The sequence below is a fragment of the Piliocolobus tephrosceles genome, chromosome 1 (genome assembly GCF_002776525.5).
Source record: "Piliocolobus tephrosceles isolate RC106 chromosome 1, ASM277652v3, whole genome shotgun sequence".
NCBI lineage: Eukaryota > Metazoa > Chordata > Mammalia > Primates > Cercopithecidae > Piliocolobus > Piliocolobus tephrosceles.
Genome location: NC_045434.1, coordinates 139643978 through 139659420, shown reverse-complemented (window position 1 = coordinate 139659420; position 15443 = coordinate 139643978).

Here is a 15443-nt window from a genome sequence, read left to right as displayed (position 1 = left end):
GGCTCACCCTCTCACTTGAACGCAGGATAACCTGAATGGTAATTACATTGTCAGAACTCCCAGTAAGACTGACTGAGTCATGTGTTGAGACTGCATCAGAACTCACTGTCTCCCATTGACTAATCCTGCTTCCTTCCTTTCCCTTCCACAAAGCAGTCCCTACTAAACCTCCTGCTTGTTAATCTCTATCTCAGAGCCCGATTCCCAAGGAGTTTGAAGCCCGAGACCCCTGATGTTAAACGGCCTCCCTACGTTACAATGTCCTCGACCTCAGACAGGTTTTGGTGGAATCAGGGAGTCAGAATACATGGGCTGAAATGCCATGTCTACCATTTATCAGCTGTAAGATGTTGAGCAGATCAGTTAACATATCTAAGCCTCAGCTTCCTCACCTGGAAAATAGCACTAGTAAGCATGGATTAAACAAGAAAATAACAGGTAAAACACTTAACATACTGACTGATACATGGAAGCTCTCAATATATGAAAAATATTTTGATGATCAGCAGTGGAGGCAATATACCTCCTCTGATATATTGAACAAAAGAGTCAATGTAGATAATCTAATATGACTTCATTTCACAGATAAAAGAGGATTAAGTAATTTGCTAGACATACATAGTTAGTTGGGGCAGAATTGAAACTAAAATGCAGATCTTTTGACTCTGCTATGTTGTGCTGACTTTGTCTTAATCAAACATCTTGAGAGTATAAAATTGGTGCTTGATAGTAAGGGAGGAGACCACCCCTCATATTGTCTTATGCCCAATTTCTGCCTCCAAAGAAATAAGTAACAACTGAAAGGCAGAAATGAAATCCACAAGCAGACAGCCTGGCGCCACATCCTGGGCCTGGTAGTTATAGACAGACCCCTGACCTAATCGGTTATTTGCATAAGAAGAGCACTGTGAAGATCCCTTTCCTGTTCTGTTCCATTCCAATTACCAGTGCATGTAGCCCCCAGTCACCCTCTGCTTGCTCAATCGATCACCACCCTCTCACACAGACCCCCTTAGAGTTGTGAGCCCTTAAAAGGGACAAGAATTGCTCACTCAGGGAGCTCGGTTGTTGGAGTTGTGAGTCTTGCTGAAGCTTCAGGCCGAATAAAGCCCTTCCTTCTTTAACTTGGTGTCAGAGGGGTTTTGTCTGCAGTTGGTCCTGCTACAATAGCAATAGTTGTATTTCATATATGTATGCTTAAAAATAGTTAGGTTTTGGAAGGGATTATAATCATCCTTAGGTTATAGTTATGAGACTAGGATTCAATTAAGATTCTTTATTCAAATGAACTTGGGTGAAAGTACTGGTATTTTTTAGTTGTCTTTGCTTCAAGTCCCAATTGAAACCCTGTCTCTACTAAAAATACAAAAAAATTAGCCTGACATGGTGGTGGGCACCTGTAATCCCAGCTACTTGGGAGGCTGAGGCAGGAGAATCACTTGAACTGGGAGGTGGAGGTTTCAGTGAGCTGAGATCATGCTACTGCACTCCAGCCTGGGTGACTCTGTCTCAAGAAAAAAGAGAGAAAGGAAAGGTCTGGGTATTTTTGGCTAAAAACAATCTGTATTTCCAAAGCGTCTTCAGGGCACAATTTAGATGTTCTAGGAACTTATGGCTCTTTTGAACATCTTATTGTCATAAAAGAGTCAAAGTCTTTCTGCTCCCCAAAAGTAAATTATCCTTTATTTTTTCCCTAAAAAAATTGAAAAAAAAAATCAGTTTTAAAAAGAAAAATACCAAAGACAGATAAAAATTTCTTTATTTGGATTTTAAATTGTGTAAGAAGTGACTATAATGTTCAATCTAAGGATTATTTGAGTCATAGATGACATAATAAAATTTAACATTTTTTCCTTTGCTTTCTTCAGTCAGTACTTAACAAATCAGCAAATACTTATTGAGCACCTACAATAAACCTGGCAGCTTCTACCCTTCTTTATTTTCCAGAAGAGTAAAACAAACTCGTTTCATTAAAATTTGAACTTTCACTCTCATATATTTACAGAAGACATTTAAAGTGTTAAGTTCAAGAAGCACTCATTACAGCATTTGCTTTGTATAAACTTGAAGAACCTGTGCATCATCCAAACTCTCATCTCTCCATTAATACTGAGTCAAATAACATTATGTTGATACATAACAATAATTAAGATATAATTGATAAGGTACTTACTGAAAATAACCAAGCATTTAATTGACTCCTTAATTCTTAAGGGTGATGCTATGTAAGGTGGAAAATATATGTTCCAAATATGTTCAAATTTTATAATTCAATTAACAGTAAATATGATTCACATCAAAATGGTGTCATAGGTGAGTGGAATTTTGATGCTCTAATTTATGAACACAGAGCAAGAAATATTGACCCTATTGCAAAGAATAAATATCAATAAAACAGCAGGTCTCTAATAAACAGATATAATTACCAGAAGGATCTGCTTATTTACACATCAGGACTACTATCTTCACATATCTTATCCTGTTATATAATTATCAAATAAAACAGTAATTCTGGAATAAGTAATAGCAGTCACACAGAGTACAGCATGGTTAAATATTTTCATCTTGGTGGGAAGACATTCGGATATAATATGTAACAAAAGGATCACTCTGAATCTTTAAACAGTGAACTAATACCAAGCTGATGTCTGAAAAACCAATCAGCTATCAAGAGGGCATTGCTATAGTGATTTTTACCTATTTCTGACTGCAGTGAATAAACACAAAACTGTCTATTTTAAGACATGATGCTTCTTCATCTTTAACTTTTAGTCTGGGGGTTAGGGGAGTTCCTTTTGTAAAATCAGAATTCCTTAAATGAGTGCATTTGGCACTGTGACAGGAGCTTCTTCTGCTTTTCAGGCAACTATCTCAGTATTCTTTTTCTTCCAGTGCTGTGATGGGCACACTAAGAACAGTTTCTTGCTGAGCTGTGCAGCTCCTACAGATGAGGACAGCAGGAGAGCAGGCAGATAGCCAAGGCAGAGAGGGAGAGGAGCGGAGATCACAGCCAAGGCTGCAGAAGGACATCTGCTACACACTGGCAGAAAAAGAAAAAGGTCTGCTCTGAACCCTAAGGTGCTCCTTAAGGCCTGCTGGTTTGAGGATTCACCCTCAATTGACCTGGAATTGAGAAAAAAGATGGGAAAGAGAATTATTGAGATGCTTGGTTTATGAGTCACCACTTTGCATCATAATAGATTTGGTAAAGTCTCATTGATAGAAATAGTACGCAGGTGTCGGAGCGCCTTGGATTGATTGATAGGCCTCTTGCTGTCATTCAGAAGACTCTTTAAGTTCCCTTATTGGATGAGATTTTGGTCAGTTTCACTTCAAGCCATTTTCTTTTAAAAACTCTTTATTGTCCTTTAGGATTAGTGCCACTGTTCTTCAGTGTGAGCATGATGGAGCATTTCAGTGTCATTCACCAGTCAGTCAAATTGTGACAAAAGGCAGTCCCTTCCTGGCAGGATCTTGGGGAGGAGAAGAGGGGCCCTCTCAGCAGGGGCTCTCTTTGTAGAACTTAATGCTGTTCGTCCTGAAAAGAAAGAGTAGGAAGGAGCAGGAAATTGGACTTAAGTCACCTCCAAATCAGTAGAGTTCAATCCTAGTTGATGTTTGTTTATAAAATAGCTCTCTAAGTAATTCACACCCTGTTTCCCATTTAACCTCTTGGACACATGGTGTTTGGCCTACCAAGGCGTTTTTTGGAGTTGTTCATAAAAGTGCTGAGTTTGACACCGACAGAAAGGAATTTGGGGTCAGACTTACTATTTTAAACTTAGGCCTTTGGGATTTATAAAAGATGTTTCCGATATGCTAAAACAGTTGGAAGAGCCTTTGAGAACTGTGGTGTAAGCGAGAGGCTCCCTAATTTGTATTGCAGGTGAGGAAAACCAGGCCTAGGAGGTTGGCTGACTTTCTCTTGCACCTTCAGAACTCAAGGATAACATCTTGCAGTCTCTATGGCACAGAACTACTGAAGGCGAAAGCAAACTCCTTCAAGCTCCCCAGACGACTTCCAAGTTGAACTTGCTCTTGAGGAGGGGATCCTGTCTCTCCCAGTCCCAGCTGAGGGTGTTTCAATCTTTGCCAGATAAAAAGAGACATTCAAGGTCATTAGCACAGTTTTCCTCTAGGGTGGAGCTGGGATTGGCAGCTGAGTTTTTTTGATGACCCAGAAATTACATGTATTCATTTCTTTCTTTTTAGATAAAAGTATTTCTATTCCAGTTTTTCTATGGCTCTTTCTTAAGGGTGGGGGCGGGGGAAGTCCCACATCTTAGCTAGCAGATTCTTCTTTTTCTATGCAGTCTTTTATAATCCATCTTGATTCTCAATCCATTCCTTATCCCCGCTTTTTTTTTTTCTTAATACTTTGTGTCTTTTAATCACCTAAAGGATCTGACTCAGTGTCCTTCCCTCTGAATCACAGGCTGCTCTTCCTTCATCTGTGTCTCCCAGGAGGAGAAGGAGGGCTAAAAATCTTTTCTCCTATGTTGGCTTCTGTCCCAACAATACGGCTTCCTTCTCTCCCAAACCTCTTTTGGGCTGTTATTCATTTTCGAGGTTGGTTTTTAAAAATATTTTTCTGTAACAACAGAAAAATCTGATAAGTCATCTCATTATTAAAGCAGTCAAGAAATTGTCTCATATATACATGTATACAAATGTCAAAAACTATGTGTATAAGATCAAGCATGGTGGCTCACACCTGTAATCCCAGCATTTTGGGAGGTCAAGATAGGTGGATCACTTGATGCCAGGAGTTCAAGGCTAGCTTGGGCAACATGGTGAAACCCCTACCTCTACAAAAAATACAAAAAGTAGCCAGGCATGGTGGCATGCGCCTAGAGTGCCAGCTACTCAGGAGACTGAGGTGGGAGGATCCCTTAAGCCTGGGTGGTTGAGACTGGGCAACAGAGAGAGAGACCTTCTCTCAAAAATAAATAAATAACCCAGAAATACGTACATAAATGTGTGTATCTGCCCAAATATATACCATATAAAATCATGGAGAATACTTTTTCAGTTGTTTCTTTATTTTTATTTTTTTTCCTTTTATTTTTTGAGACGGAGCCTCGCTGTGTCGCCCAGGCTGGAGTGCAGTGGCGCGACCTCGGCTCACTGCAAGATCTGCCTCCCGGGTTCACGCCGTTCTCCTGCCTCAGCCTCCCGAGTAGCTGGGACTACAGGCCCCCGCCACCACGCCCGGCTTTTTTGTATTTTTAGTAGAGATGGGGTTTCACCCTGTTAGCCAGGATGGTCTCGATCTCCTGACCTTGTGATCCACCCGCCTCGGCCTCCCAAAGTGCTGGGATTACAGGCATGAGCCACTGCACCCGGCCTTTCAGTTGTTTTTTTAAGTGCGATAAAGACAAGCCAAAATGAAAGAGAAAAAGCAAAGAATATTTAATAGATGCTTTTTGACTGTTTTTCTTTGGGGAGATATGGTCAATTATATGACAAAATATTTTCTGTGAGGATCATATATCACAAATGTTTCTTATTACTATGCTTCACATGAGATATTGGTACAATAAAGGTAATCTAGATCTTCAGTTACAAAGAAAAAAGTAAATAACAGTCCCTCATGCATGACAAAAGTCATGTAAATGTGACAATATCAATGGAAGTGTTAGGACCAAACCTGGTCTCATTTTAGGCTGTGATTATGATTTGACTACAGGCCTTACAATTATGAGCGGATTTCTTTTGGAAAAGATACTTGCTGTTTAAGTTCCAATTTTTATTCTTTTAAGAATTATTTTTTCTCTTTTCCATTCCACAATCACATAGATTCAGTTTTGCCAAATGTCTGAAGGTTTATATAGAACAATGAGTTTGACAAACTATGGTCTCCTTTAAGTTGGAGTGTGTAGCTTCTCTAACAGTGCTAGGTGCTGGGTTATATTTAGAATGCTATGCTGCTTTTTGGTTTTTCACAAAATACTCATTTGATAAGAAATGTCCAGTTGGAAACAGCTATCACAAGTAAAATATAACTTCCTTCTTATATTACTGCCCACCCCTTTGATTTCTACATTTATCCATGAATCTCAGTATATGAAATTTCAGTAGTAGAAATTTAAATCACAACCCTGGCTTCCCCTTCCTGCAAAGTATCAGCCTCTGTCAGAATTCTGAAAATGTTTGTGTTAATATTTTCTTGCTCCTCTCTCAGCATATCTTAAACAAGTATAGCACCAATAGTGAGAAAGGAAAAGAAGGCATATTTTGAAAAGCACCAAAGGAATGATTGTGAGAGAGAAGCAGTTCTTACATTGCATTATATAAGACAGTAAGTACCACATTGCTACAGCCTACCATATTACACAAGAAAATTTACAGCAGAGGCACAGACTTACTGTTTCTGAAGATTATATAAGTCCTCAGACTCTTTTTTATGTATCATGATAATACTCAAAACAAGCTCAAGAAAATAGGAATGGCAGAACTTTTCATGTTCTAAGACGACATCCATCAAACTCCATCAGACTCCAATGTAGCGATTCTGTCTTTAGTGGCTTTTCATTTGCTCATTCATTTATGTTGTAAATAATTCTTGATTGCAGAATATGTATTAGGACTACACTACATGTGAGAAATTTGATCCAGAGTTCCTACTGTTAAAGAGCTTATAGAGAGATAGAGGAGATATTTGTTCATCAAATAGTCATATGTACAAGCACAACCTGAACAAATGCTAATCTAGACTTAAAGAAATGGGGCAATAGCATGAGGAAGAGTTCCTTGAAGAAATAAGAGTGGAGGTATAATCTAAAGATGGTAAGAGTTAAGGAGGAATGGGACAGTGACTAGCAGTCCAGAAAGAAGAAATAATGTGTACAATGGCCCTTTGGTGAAGAGAGAGCATGCCACATGCAACCTAAGAAAGCTGGCATATATAGAGGAAGAGATGGTCCAAATGAAACCTGAGAGTTAAACAAGAACTGTGCATATCAGTGAAATCACTGTGGTGTGTAGGATGACTAGAGAAGGGCAAGACTAGAGTGGAACTAGGAGAGGGACAGTAGAGGTTGAGTAGAGGTAAGGGGTACGTAAGAGGCAAAACTGCCTGTATTTGGTGGATGGGGAAAAGGGACAAACCATGGTTCTAGGTATAAGTATTTAGATGCTCGGAAGATGCTGAAGTATAGAGTATGTGTAAAAAATCCAATTTAGGAAGTTGCAATGATGACTTCCATTCTGGAAATGTGTGAGAAATGGTTAACAGGCTTTATAATGACTCTAAATATCTGGAGAGACCATGCTATAAATATACATTGGGGAATTTTAACATGTAAGTGGTGTTTGAAAAATGGAAGAATGAGTGAGATTTTCTAGTGAGAGTATGTCCAATATTAATAGTAGTGGGCCAAGGGCATAATCCTGATGAATACCAACATTTAAAGAGCAGGAAGAGAAACAAGAACACACAAGGAGACAATCTGATGAGCAATCTGATTTATAAGAGAAGAACTGGTGAAGGAAGGTTGTGATGAAAGTCATGGAGGTGAGTAACAACACGTTAAATGCAGCAGAGCTGTACTTTAAGACCAGTGAATTAGGGAATTGGCATTCAGGAGATCAGTAATATCTGGATTGAAAGAAGTTGGGTGATGAAGGCACAAGAAGTCAGATCACACTAGACTGGGAGGTGAATGGAAGCTGAGAGGTAGAGAAGACTGGAGATGTGAAAGATCAGAGGGTGTGCGATGCAGGATCAAGGGAGGATTTGATAATGATGTACTTACACGTTGGGAAGGGGCCAGTGGAAATAAAAAGTCTGAAGTTATAGGAGGGAGGGGTGATAACAAGGACCTAGAGGAACCCCATCAGACTGATTTCAAGCAGGACTGGGGACATCTATTCTTTTGGGGGTAGGGGAAAGTAGTTAGACACACAGATTATAGATAGTTTACTTATCCCTTTTCACTACGAATTTCTTCCATTCAGCAGGGTTTTCTGCAAGGGAGGACATGTAGATTTAATAATATACTATAATAAAACTATAATACAAGACTAGAGGGAAGAATGAATGGCAACGTGGTATCATTGAAAGAATGTAGTTGTGGTATACATAGTTCACATCTAGCATTCACTATCTTTTATCGTTGCAACCATAAAAACACACATGCACACACACATATTTTTAACATTGTAGAGCCTTTGCATCCTGTGTTATTATCCCATGGGATAATGATGCCATCCTCACAATTTTGTATCTTGGGTTAATCAAGATAGCATATATGTTCATTATCTCAGACAATATCCAATCAGGAAACCAGAAGCCATTCTGAATACTTCAAACACAAATACATTAAAATAGGAAATTGGTTACACAGGTGATAGGATAATTGAGAAGCCCAATGGGATAATGAGGCAACATAGAGATTAGACATAGGTGCTAGGCATCACCACCCTTATTCCTGGAAGCACGAAAGGAGTAGGTGGCTTTACTGAAGCTTTCATTCAAGGGCAACATGAAAAAAAGGTGGAACCAGGGAAGATCTGCTCAGCAGTAGCTGGGTCTCTGAGAGAGAATGGCTCATGAAACCAGGAGTCACAGAGGAGACTCAGATGCTGCCAGGAATGCCAAGGAAAGGAGATTAGTCTCCCCACAATGCCTCCCATTGGTCAAACCTACAGGAAAGTGAGAGGAAAATGTCTTGGAAATGTAGTCCCACATGAAACAACACAGCAGAATAAAGGCAGAGAAAGGATCAGAGCAAAATAGGCAAATGGCAAATCATAGGCATGTGAACTGATCTAACAACATATCTGCCACAGAGTAAACACTTAATAAATGTGACATTCCTCAGTTACATCAATCTGTTTTAATGAATGCAGATGGCACCAGTTAGTTGAAAAGCAAGGTAAAATGAAAAGTCAAAGATTTATGTTAGAGTGCCTGCTCATAATGATTGAGCTGACCCTTGGTCCTACTTACACAACATAGCTAAGTTAGCCTCTGGTTATTGAAATATTTTCAAGACTTACTCCATCATAGAGTGGTAAATATATTGTGGGGAAACTTTTTGAGGACTTGAGAAATATTTTAATCAGCTTCTAAATTTCACAAAAACCACTGGCACTGCCCAACTACTCATGTTTTGTGGCTAGGAAAGGGATGCCTTGTATTGCACTCTTTAGCTCCAGTACCTCATAGCTACCAATATAATATCATCACTACCAGCGCAACAGGATGTACTGCTCAGAGGATCTTGTCTTTGAAGTAAAATGAAACCCTAAAGCTTTCATTTGGATAATGAAAACCTCAGCCAGAAACTTTCCTCATTTCTGATCACATAAGGAGTCTTCTAAGCTCATTTTGGCTTGGGACACCAGATGCTGGCCCTACACGTGGCATTCTCATCCAAATTTGGAGCAGGTGCTAATTATCAGAAGAGGAAACAGATACTCAATCCCATTAAAATTCCTCCCTTGGTTATATAAGGAGGGCAGTTCAGTGCTAAATTATAAAGGATCCCTATTAGCTTACTGCCCAAGTTTTCAATGCATACACATTTTTGTTTTCTTCTTGACCTATGACTTCTTGGAAACTTGGGTATAAACATTCAGATCTCACATAAAAAAGGCTTTGTATAAATATGAATATGATTTTCCCTAAATCTAAAGGTGGTTTTCATTAAAAAGCAACATTAGACCCACCTTAATAGCCAGTATAGTATGGAAAAAGAATACTCTAAATAGATCTGAGAAAATGGGCACCAACACAGATGTTTCTGTGTGGGAGCCTCTGCCCTTCCTCCCTTTTCCAAATATACAGCACTGAGTGGTGGCTGTCGGGGTCAGGAGAGGAGGAAGTTCTCAGATGCCAGTGCAAAGCAATAATCTTCAAGTGGATGCCATGCCAACGGGGATATGGTGTTAGTTACAAGGAAGTCAGGAGGCCGAGACTGAGAGTCAAGGAAAGTTAAAAACAAAATCAGTAAGAGGGGAAGGGTCACAGAGGGAAGCAAAGATGAGAGTCAGAAGGAAAACATTGCAAGAGCTAACAGGGGAAAGGGAGGGGAATTGGGAAGAACACATTTTTTTCTTCCCTTTCTCTTACACATGGCACGGTTTTGATATCCTCCCATTTTTCTCAAATATTCACAACTCCAGACTACTAATATGTGGAGATGAGTTACACTTTCTAAATGGAAGGTCACTAAGCAGATGTTACCACTCACCTACTCCTTCAAGTTCTGTGCCCTTGCTTCTGTCTAAAAGTTCAGCTGGTGTTTGGACCTCATGTGCCTGGAATATTAGGGAACACACTCTGGCCCACATCTTGCTGCATTACCCTGATATGATGCTATTTTTGATTATTTCACTTAATAGGATTTGTGTTTCTTGCTTCTGATGGTATTTGGAGAGTGAATTCAAGAAGTTTTTTGTTGTTTTTTAAAAAATCCTTTTTGTTGTCCTTACAAGCAGACAAATGACTTACTTAAATATACTCTTCATTTCATAGCACATTGTCAACATAAGCCCTCTCTCTTTTTTTATTATCTATTAGTTATTCTATTTTTTCCTCCATCACCTATTTCCACTTTTATCCAACTCCCTTCCCACAGGTACCCACACTAATGTGTTTGATTTAGGTCGTTCAACTTGAATGCATCTTTACAAATAGTGTCATTTGGCCATTCAAAAATATAAATGGGCTGGGCGCAGTGGCTCACGCCTGTAATCCCAGCACTTTGGGAGGCCGAGGTGAGTGATCACTTGAGGTCAGGAGTTCAAGACCAGCCTGCCCAACATGGTGAAACCCCATCTATACTAAACATACAAAAATTAGTTGGATGTGGTGGCATGCACCAGTAATCCCAGCTACTCGGAAGGCTGAGGCAGGAGAGTTGCTTGAACCTGGAAGGCAGAGGTTGCAGTGAGCCGAGATTATATATATACACACACACACACACATATACATATTATATACACAGATATATATCTATATATTATATATACATATATCTAATACATATATCTAATATCATATACAATATATAGATATCTATCTATACCTATATCTATCTATATTTTATATATATATGCTATTGCCTTATAAACTTTATTCTGCTTCTTTTTTTATTCTATACTACATTTGTAAGTTCCGTGCGTTTTGCTATATGTATCTTTATGTATCTACAAAATTAATCTACCACATTTTATTTACCCCTTTAACCATTCTTGTATTGATAGATTTCAAGGCTGCATCAAACCTTCTTCTTCTGTAAAAACAGGCATGATGAACAATCTCACACACGTTCCCTTAGGGATCAATGTGAGAAATCCTCTGAGATACATCCCCAGGAGAAGGATGGATGAGATGCTGGCTATACTCACACATTATTTCTCTCACTACTATCAGATGGTAAAGCAAATATTTTACAATTCTTTTAGCCATCTGGTTTCTATTTGACCTCCTAACTACACAAAAATCTCACATCAATGCTCCTTAGCTTCCTCTCTTACTGTTCCAAAATTTCCTGTGTAAATTTGCTTCTTCCCACTTGTCATCTTTTGTAGAACCACATTATGACCTGTAGACATTTTGCTGCGTCAAAAATAAGACTGGGTTTACTTTTAAAATAGCTGGACTACCTTTATTAGAATTGATACAGATTGAGATACTGCAATATGATTTTTTAAAGTCATTACTTGATCATTAAACAGTTGAATTTGCTGCATTTCAAATCATCCTATGTGTTCCAGGTTAGATGTAGTTCATGCTGAGAAATGTGGGTAAAGAATTCAAGTACATTTTAAAATTATCCAATTCTACATGAAATCCTGCAATGATTCTTGTATCATGAACAGTTATAACCTCTTAGGCAGATCAGACAAAAGCTATGAAATATGATTCTTTCACAGGCGGTTTTGGTAAGACACTTTATAAAACTTCCACAACTCTTTCCCTTTAATAGTCAAAATGTTGGCAAAGTTTAATGGCAAGTATAAATCCTGATTTATGAATCCTGAGTAGAAAGACCCTGAACCATAGGCTAATCTCATTTTTTCTTCTCACCTCACTGATTGCTCCTTCTAAATCATCTTTGCTTGCTTCACCTACTGGCCTCCTGGGACCTTCTCTTTATTTACACCCTCATCTCCAGCTTAATGTGGCCTTCTTAGATAGAGTTTCTCTATCCAACCAATATAAAGTAGTCATATAGCTTATCTCTCTTTCTTTCGCCCCCTTCTTCCCTACTCCCAGCCATATAGAACATATCATGACACCCAGTCCATAGAACACATGTTCCCAAAATCAAGGCCTTCATCTGCCTTGTTGACCTCTGTGCCTCCTGTGTCTAAAACAAAATACTTACTGAGGGAATGACAAATGGTAACGGACGTTTAGTGTTATGTGCTCCAGGCAGGGTTTGCATAACTGGACCACAGAAAACATGGCACCTGAATCCCACCATCAACAATAACCCCATATTCTCACAATACTCTCTAAAGAAGAATCCTTGAAAAAGTCAATGGCACATGAATCACACAACCACTTTGTTGTCATCTGGACTTGTGTCCAAATCTGAATGCAAAGTTCTATCTTCAAGTCCAGAAGAGACTCTATTAAATCTTACTCTAAATCTTAGAGAGTTTTCATAGTCTGGCTGGCTTTATAGAATCTTGGGACACTAAAAAAAGACAGAATCAGTATTTAAGATGTAGGAGATAAAGAGGTAAAATGACCATGACTACCTCCGTATGCTGTAGTCTTACAAAGCAGTGAGAGAGGAGAACAAGTCCCATCCATGTGTGGTATTTCAGTGCACTTGGAACCCTCTCATGAATAACTACGGCCATACAGTCCTGGAATAAGATCAATCTATTTATTTTTTATTCTTGTTGAAGAAGTATACATTAGCTCGTTTTCACACTTGCTATAAAGAACTACCTGCAACTGGGTAATTTATGAAGAAAAGAGGTTTAATTGACTCACAGTTCTTTAGGCCATACAGTAAGCATGGTTGGGGAGGCCTCAGGAAACTTACAATCATGGTGAAAGGGTGAAAGGAAAGCATGCCTTTTATTCACATGCCAGAGTGGGAGAGAAAGAGAGCAAAGGGAGAAGTGCCACAGACTTTTAAACCATCAGATCTCAAGAGAACTCACTCACTATCACAAGAACAGCAAGGGGCAAATCTGCCCCATGATCCAATCGTCTCCCACCAAATCCCTCTCCCAACATTGGGAATTGAAATTCAAAATGAGATTTGGGTGGGGACACAGAGTCAAACCATATAATTCCCCCTGGCCACTCCCAAATCTTATTTCCTTCTTACATTTCAAAACACAATCCTGCCTTCCCAACAGTCCCCCACAGTCTTATCTTCCAGCATTAACTCAAAAGTCCAAGTCTAAAGTCTCATCTGATACAAGACAAGTCCCTTCCACTTATGACCCTGTAAAGTCAAAGACAATTTAGTTATTTCCAAGATACAATGGGGGTACAGGCATTGGGTAAATGCTGCCATTCCAAAAGGGAGAAATTGGCCAATACAAAGGGGCTACAGGCCCCATGCAAGTCTGAAACTCAGCAGGACAGTCATTAAATTTGAAAGCTTCCAAATAATCTCCTTTGACTCCATATCTCACATCCAGGGCACACTCCAAAGGCCTTGAACAGCTCCACCCCTGTGGGTCTGAAGGGCACAGCAACCCCCCCACCATCCCACAGCTGCTTTCACCAGCTGGTATTGAATGCCTGTGGCTTTTCCAGGTGCACAGTGCAAGCTTTCAGTGGGTCTACCATTCTGTGGTCTGGAAGATGGTGGCCATCTTCTCATAGATCCACTAGGTAGTGCCTTCATGGGGACACTGTGTGGTTTCTCCATCCCCACAATTCTCCTCTGTACTGCCCTAGTGGAGATTCTCCATGAGTGTTTCACTCCTGCAGTAGACTTCTGCCTGGACATCCAGGCATTTTCATACATCCGCTGAAATCTAGGCAGAGGCTTTCAAGCCTCAACTCTTGCCTTCTGGGCACCCACAGGCCCAACACCACATGGAAGTTGCCAGAGTTTGGGGCTTGCACCCTCTGAAGTAATGGCCTGAGCTATACCTTTCCCCCTTTTAGCTTTGCTGGAGCTGGAGTAACTGTTATGCAGGACTTCATATCCTGAGGCAGGATAGAGCAGCAGGGCCCTGGATCTGGCCCATGGAACCATTTTTTCTTATTTGGCTTCATGTCATAAAAGGGGCTGCCACACAAGTCTCTGAAATACCTTTGAGGCATTTTTCCCATCGTCTTGGCTATTATCATTCAGCTCCTCTTTACTTATGCAAATATCTGCAGCCAGTTTGAATTTCTGCCCAGAAAATGGGTGTTTCTTTTCTACCAAATGGTAAGTGTGCAAATTTTCCAAACTTTTATGCTCTGCTTCCCTTTTAAAGTTCTAGATTCAGGTTATTTCTTTGTTTATGCAAATGAATATAGGCTTTTAGAAGCAGACAGGCCACATCTTGAATTCTTTGCTGCTTAGAGATTTCTTCTGCCAGACACCCTAAATCACCTCTCTTGAGTTAAATGTTCCACAGATCTCTAAAGCAGGGGCACAATGCTGCCAGTCTCTTTGCTAAAGCATAGCAAGAGTAGCCTTTACTCTAGTTCCCAATAAGTTCCTCATCTCCATCTGAGACTACCACAGTGGCAACTTCACTGTCCACATCACTATCAGCATTTTGGTCACAACCACTCAATAAGTCTCTAGGAAGTTCCAAACTTTCCCTCATCTTGCTGTCTTCTTCTGAGTCCTCCAAACTGTTCCAACATCTGCCCATTACCAAAGCTGCTTCCACAATTTCAGGCATCTTTATAACAATACCCCATTTCTCTGGTACCAGTTTTCTATATTAGTTCATTCTCACATTGCTAGAAAGAACTACATAAGACTGATTAATTTATGAAGAAAAGAGATTTAATTGACTCACAGTTCCACAGGCTGTACAGGAAACATGGTTAGGGAGGTCTCAAGAAATTTACAATCGTGATGGAAGGGCAAAGGAGAAGTAAGCACCTTCTTCACATGGTGGAGCAGGAGAAAAAGAGAATGAAGGTGGAAGTGCTGCATACTTTTAAACCATCAGTTCTTGTGAGAACCCACTCACTGTCATAAGAACAGCAAAGGGAACATCCACCTCCACGATCCAGTCACCTCTCACCAGGGCCCTACTGCAACATTGGGAATTACAATTCAATATGAGATTTATGTGGGGACACAGAGCCAAATCATATCAATGTACAAGCATGAAAGTGTAGAGGAGGTGACCATATGGGCCTCCTTCTCATACTCTTCCACTTATTCCCCCCCACCTTTTACTGAATTCTGGTCACTGCCTGGACTCCAGCTGTCACTTTGAACTTTTGAGGAGGAAAGGGAGAGACATTTTTTAAAAAGCACTCTGCAGTACTCAAAGCACTT